Source organism: Babylonia areolata, chromosome 22 (genome assembly GCF_041734735.1).
Source record: "Babylonia areolata isolate BAREFJ2019XMU chromosome 22, ASM4173473v1, whole genome shotgun sequence".
Lineage (NCBI taxonomy): Eukaryota > Metazoa > Mollusca > Gastropoda > Neogastropoda > Buccinidae > Babylonia > Babylonia areolata.
In genome coordinates this window covers 2,663,768-2,670,892 of record NC_134897.1, presented here as the reverse complement: position 1 = coordinate 2,670,892, position 7,125 = coordinate 2,663,768, and the positions used below count along the sequence as shown (strand labels likewise).

The window sequence follows — 7,125 nt, the reverse complement described above, 5'->3', positions numbered from 1 at the left end:
GTGTTAGTCACATTATGTTGTGTGTAAGTAACACTGATCTAATGTGTTATATTAAAAAAAGTGTTTGTGATTGACAGGATTATATGACAGGATCCATGACAGACTTGCCCTTTTACTGTGAACACTGAAAGGTAAGATCATCTTTTCTCTTTAGATGGCTAGCACAATACGTAACAAATGACCAAGGTTTCTTATATTTAGTGTTTAGTTGAAACATGGCTATGAATAGTATGATCATTATCATCATTAATATTATCAATCTTAACTGTTACGGCTATAGATCAGAGAAGGTTGCCAAACTGGCTGACAAAACTGTGTTGTGGGTAGCTGTTAGTGTTAGGTGCACATGTATGTTAAAATGTATGTATGCATTTTGTGTATATTCTATATCTTTATTTAAATATACAAGTTGTAACATGTATGTAGAACTTATATATAGATAGATAGATACATTGATTGATAGATATACACATAAAATACACATGCATGTATACACATATACATGTAAAATACACTTGCATATATAGACAGATAGATAGATACAGATACAGATAATAAGATATATGTGAGTTTTAGGCTACAAATTCAAGTCAATTATAGATTATTTCATGTGGCAGTCTCATTATCTCAAAAGAATGAGAGAGAAAATATTTACCACTGGAGCAGACACAGGGCAGCAAAAGGTGGAACACTGCTGTGTGACATTAATCCTATGTCATCTCCATCTGGAAAGGTGTCAGTATGTTCCCCTCACCTGCATCATCAGTGAACTTGACCATGAAATGTCTTAGGCCAATGACAATTGGAATGATATTCTTCATTGATTAATGTAGACTTGTAGTTGTATGTAGTATATTATACCTAATCCACAGGATACCATTCATGAAAATTTCATCAGCTATGCTTTATAATTAACAGTTGCAAATGTTTGTTATGTTTTTGTTTTTTTTTATCTCAAGCAGATGATGACAGGCAGACCACTTAAGAATAGACTTTTAACCAGCATAAAGTTTCTGGTGTTTTGTTGTTGTTTTTTTTCCTTATATTTTTTTCAGATTCGTTGATACATATTTAGATACTATGATAATGTGAAAACTTAGAATGGCAGAAGTTTTGTGTGAGAATGTAAGTTTTACTTTTATTAAGATCATACATTCAGTTAAAGGATGTGAAATCACAAATGGAATACAGTCCAAATAGGTTATAAATATGATCTGACCTACTATTAATATATTCACAATTTACAAACATAAATATTCTGAACATGTTCATTTCAGCTGCTGCTTATCATCGTATGCTGCAGAGACCGGCAGAGTCTGAGAGTGTGTGTGAATCAGATTCACATGATTACTTGCAATTGTTTGGTAAGTGGATTTTTATTTTCTTTAATTTGTAAACAGTGTAATCACTTCCTAATGTGAGCATTTCAAATTTTCAGGCTTTTAGTTTTAACATTCTATTATTATTTGTCTTAAATCTTATGGTCCAAAATCTGATTTGGTATCCAGTTTTTGTGACATGCTCTTTGAAATTATAACTTGATTATTTAGCTTTTAAGAAATCTGTTTTATTGCTTCATGCATTCAACATAATATTAATATACCACTTTGGTGCGAACATCATGTTCAGATTTGCTTTTTTTATGTTAAGTTTTATACACTGTTCATAACATTCACACTGTGACATGTTTCAGTTAAACTGACTCTTGAATGACAGTAACTTAAAATTTAAAGCATTTAAACTACTTCTCTGAAGGCAACAACAACAGCAACAAGTGAACAACAACAACAACAAACAAGTGAACAACAACAACAAACATAAAAGAAACTTATTTTAAACAAGAGATAACATTTTTTTTTTAACATTTACATGAAGTTGAGAACTTCACAACTTATCTTTCCCTGTCTTTCAAAAGCTGTAAACAGAAGAGGAGGAGGTAAGTGTCAACATTGTTTTGTCCATAAAAAAGTATGCATCAATAACCATGCAAACTTCTCATAGATGCAATCAACATAATATGTTGAAAGGGAAGAAAGCCAGAAAAACCAGAACAACAAATAACATTTGGGTTGTAGAATTAGCCCCCAAAATGTTGCAAATATGCAAGTTAGGGTAAAAGATACCATATTTTCAACAACAACAAAAAATTAGTTGGAATTTGTAAATTTAAACAGGTTTTTGCAGATTATTAAAAATATTTGCAGCTGAAATTAGTGAAAAGTTCACAACAGATAAAATGCAAATTTAGAATTTTTCCTTTCATCACTTCACTACCATTCCACAATTTGTCAAGTCAGGTCATTAGATCTGCTACTGGTAACCTGTAATCCAGTACAACCTGTTAAGGGTCGGGTTGCCGGCAACTAAACCGGCACTCCCACCGTTCCCTTCCGGGACTGGTGAGGCGGGTGGCTAGACACCCTTATGGAGATCCATAAAAGGGCGTTGGCTCAGGAGAGCCACCAACGGCCATCTAGCTCCACCGTGCTGTGTGCATGCCACACGCAGTTGGCCCCCGGGGTGTGTCTACCCATGCATGCGAAGTCTGGATCCGGCAGAATCTGCGGAAGAAACCTATCAGTTCAACGGAGAGGAAGGCGGTTACAGCAACGCACTGTGGAGTGCAGAGAGCAAGATGAGACACTGAAAGGATATCTTGGTCATCCACTGCATCTGTGCTCATCCTCCAGTCGTCTCAACTTAGTCTTGCCACTGGAAATTGGTGGACCCGGACGAGAGAGTGAGGTTGACGTTGCGCAACTCCACTTCACTTTAAACAAACTCATCGCGCAAGTCATCAGTCATCCAAAATTTTCATCCTTCATCATTTCATCACTCCCAAGTCCTGTGGCGACAGGCGAGCGACGAAACGACATGTGTGGGTACACTGGCAGTCGCAGCCGCAGACCTGCACAAAGGCGGCTCAGGCCATAGGGTCGTTCTTCGTCGACAGGAGCAGCGATGGAGCTCGGCAGCCGTCTGAGCGTCTGAGCAGTCCTCTTTAGGAATGCACTGCTCACCTCCCTGGCATGAGGAAGGGGCTAGAAAAGGTGCCCTAAAAATTGCCTGCTCCATATCACCCTGGCCATCATACCGCAGCTGGTGGGGACCCTACGTCAGCGGTCGAAACAATAAAAAAGAAAAGAAAAAAACAAGGATCGTTCCTCTCACCATTGGTGCTTGGAACATAAGGACTCTCCTGGACAGAGATAACGCGGACAGACCCCAAAGGAGAACGGCACTAGTTGCATCCAAACTCGCCAGATACAACATTGACATCGCAGCCTTGAGTGAGACTCGGCTTCCAGGCGAAGGCGAGCTCTGTGAACGGGGATCTGGTTATACCTTCTTCTGGAGTGGACGAGGAAGCGAAGAGCGACGTGAGGCTGGCGTCGGTTTTGCAGTAAAAACAGCACTTGTCAGCAAGCTAGCTGGAATCCCAAAGGGAGTCAACGATAGGCTTATGACCATGAAACTCCCACTGGCATCTGGCCAGAAGCACCTCACCATTGTCAGTGCCTACGCCCCAACCATGACCAACCCGGATGAAGTGAAGGCGAAGTTCTACGAGGACCTTCACTCTGTCATTGCTGCTATCCCTAAAGCAGACAAGCTCATCATTATTGGGGACTTCAATGCTAGAGTTGGCTCTGACTACATCTCCTGGGAAGGAGTGATTGGAAAGCACGGCGTGGGCCACTGCAACCCAAATGGATTGCTTTTGCTTCAGACCTGTGCAGAGCACGAACTGCTGATAACCAACACAGTTTTCTGCCTCCCTACCCGTAACAGGACGTCATGGATGCACCCTCGCTCAAAGCATTGGCATCTCATCGATTATGTCATCGTCGGGAAAAGGGATAGGCAAGATGTACGTGTGACAAAGACCATGTGTGGCGCCGAGTGTTGGACAGACCATCGCCTTGTAGTCTCGAAGCTGAATATTCGAATCCAGCCCAAGAGACGCCCCCAAGGCCAGAAGGCTCCAAAACGGCTCAACATTGCTAAGCTGAAAAACATCACCATCAAATAGTCCTTCGTGGAGCTGCTGGAAGATCGTCTGGAATCCGCCTCTCTGGACAACCAGAATGTGGAGTCTGACTGGAGGACCCTGCGTGAGCTGATCTATAGTACAGCTTCAGAGACCCTGGGACCCATGACCAGAAAGCACAAAGACTGGTTTGATGAAAACTGTGATGAAATCAAGCAGCTTCTGGATGAGAAACGCCGTCTGCATCAAGCCTACCTGAGCAACCCGAAGTCCACATCAAAAAAGGATGCGTACAATGCCATCCGCAGGACTGTTCAGCAAAAGTTACGCCAGATGCAGGATAAGTGGCTGAGTGACAAAGCTGAGGAGATCCAGGGATATGCTGACAGGCATGATATGAAGAGGTTCTATGATGCCTTAAAAGAAGTCTACGGCCCCACATCCTCAGGATCATCCCCCCTCCTCAGTGCAGATGGGAATACATTGATCACCGAGAAGGAGAAAATTCTCGAACGCTGGGCTGAGCACTTCAACAGTGTCTTAAATCGCCCTTCCTCCATAAATGATGAAGCCATAGACCGTCTCCCACAAGTCCCCATCAACGAAGCACTGGACGATCTGCCAACACCTCTTGAGACCCAGAAAGCAATCTGTCTGCTATCCAGTGGCAAAGCACCTGGCTCAGACTCCATACCAGCAGAGGTCTACAAGGATGGAGGCACTGTGCTGACTGAGAAGCTCCATCAGCTGTACTCACTCATGTGGAAAGAAGAGACGATCCCCCAGGATTTCAAAGATGCATCTATCATTCACTTGTACAAGCGAAAGGAGAACCGGCAAGCCTGTGATAACCATCGGGGCATTTCCTTGCTCTCCATCGCAGGCAAGATACTTGCCAGGATCCTACTAAACCGCCTCACAGCACACCTTGACCAAGGTCATTTGCCTGAGAGCCAATGTGGATTCCGGAAAGAGCGCGCAACAACCGACATGGTGTTTGCTGCAAGGCAGCTGCAAGAGAAATGTCAGGAGCAAAATGCTGATCTGTTCTCCACCTATGTCGACCTCACTAAGGCCTTCGACACCGTGAGTAGAGAGGGACTGTGGAAGATCATGGCCAAGTACGGATGCCCTCGGAAATTTATTTCCTTGGTCAGCCAATTCCATGAAGGCATGCAGGCTCGAGTCCAGGACAAAGGCGAAACATCTGCTCCTTTTGCTGTCACAAATGGTGTCAAGCAAGGCTGCGTCCTGGCTGCAACACTGTTCAGCCTCATGTTCTCTGCAATGCTTACTGGTGCCTTCAGAGATGGCGATGTTGGAATCGGCCTAAAGTACCGAACAGATGGCAAGTTGTTTAACCTCAGAAGGCTTCAAGCAAAAACGAAGGTCATGACAGACATCATCAGAGACTTTTTGTTTGCTGATGATTGTGCCCTCAACGCTGGATCTGAAGCTGACATGCAACTCAGCGTCGACAAGTTTGCCACTGCCAGCAGGAACTTCGGCCTTACCATCAGCACGAGGAAAACTGAAGTTCTCCATCAGCCAGCCCCAGGGAAACCCTACGTTGAGCCCAACATCACAGTCAACGGTCAGAGACTCAGTGCGGTGGAGCGGTTCACATACCTTGGCAGCACACTGTCACGAAATGCGACCATCGACGATGAAGTGAACGTCAGGATTGCAAGAGCAAGCGCAACTTTTGGTAGACTCAGTGCAAATGTCTGGAACAGAAGAGGCATTAGTCTTGAGACCAAGCTAAAGGTCTACATTGCAGTAGTTCTCCCCACTCTACTGTACGCCTGCGAAACTTGGACAGTGTACCAACGACATGCCAAGAAGCTGAACCACTTCCACACAACATGCCTCAGGAAGCTACTGAACATCAAGTGGCAAGACAAGACCCCAGACACAGAGGTGCTCGCAAAAGCCACCCTTCCCAGCATCTTCACCATCCTTATGCAGGCCCAGCTTCACTGGGCTGGACACGTGGCGCGCATGCAAGACCATCGGCTGCCCAAAAGGCTCTTCTATGGCGAGCTGCAACAAGGGAAGAGATCACACGGAGGTCAGAAGAAGCGCTTCAGAGATACTCTGAAAGTCTCTCTTAAAGCGTTTGATATCAACCCTGACTCCTGGGAGGAATCTGCAGTGGACCGTGACAAATGGCGCGCTGCTGTGCACAAAGGCGCCAAGTTGTGCGAGGCCAACAGGACTGCTGCAGCTGTTCAGAAGAGGCAGGCCAGAAAGTCACGGGCAAACAAGCTCCCTGACAATGATATGCCTGTCTTTGTCTGCCCCAACTGTCAGCGAACATTTCGTGCGCAGATTGGACTATTCAGCCATCTGCGCATTCACAGATAGATTCATGAGCATCCTCCCCCCCACCCCACCACCACCCTCCCCCGATCCCCCAGCTGGATGACAACGATGGTCATCATCGATCTCGATGGACACACCACACCATTCCACAGCAAATTTTTTACAATATCCTAAAGTAAATGCAAAATATAAGTATGTGGTTGTTTTGGATAATTCCAGTAACTACATTAGAGATAAATAGAAACAAGTCATTACACAGAACAAAACAAAAACAGGAAACAGTTGCCACATGACCTGCTTAACATCATGACAATAACTAAACAGCTGAACTGTTTTTAAAGCACTTTTTAGCAGATGTGATATCAGTCTCACCCAAATATGTAATGAAATGAGTGAATAAACCACATAAAATAAAGATGCAAGACAGTAAGATTTTGATATTTAACAGCTTAATGTGTCTGAAAGGTAATTTGCTCACAACTTTACACTGTGATGTTATCTCTTTTATGAAGTGCCAAGCAGCCAAGTCAGGTAAATTACTCTTGATGACTGCTGTTTAGCATCTTGATCTTGTTTCCCCTTATCTATTTTCACCATGTAGAAAAAGATGGGTGATTTTGTATATTGCTCATATTGTTTGATTTTTCTTCTGTTTTTTTCACAACATGGACAGTTTCATCTAAAGTTTCTCGCCAACTAAATAAAACTGAACAAGACTGGTCCAGGTGATTCCTGTAATGCTTCTGAATATTTGTTGCACTGTTGTACAGCATTTATTTAGTGGAAACTGGAATATCTCTTTTCTTTGT

At 43.4% G+C, this 7,125-nt stretch overlaps 1 long non-coding RNA gene across 1 annotated transcript in view; it reads left to right on the top strand.

Moving 5' to 3' along the window:
- LOC143297420 (uncharacterized) overlaps nt 1-1,368 on the top strand; it is a 3,892-nt gene extending 2,524 nt beyond the window's left edge. The window contains exon 4 of the long non-coding RNA XR_013057268.1: nt 1,278-1,368. This is a non-coding gene — a long non-coding RNA (uncharacterized LOC143297420). The remainder of the gene's footprint in view (nt 1-1,277) is intronic.
- The last annotated feature ends 5,757 nt before the right edge of the window (nt 1,369-7,125 follow it).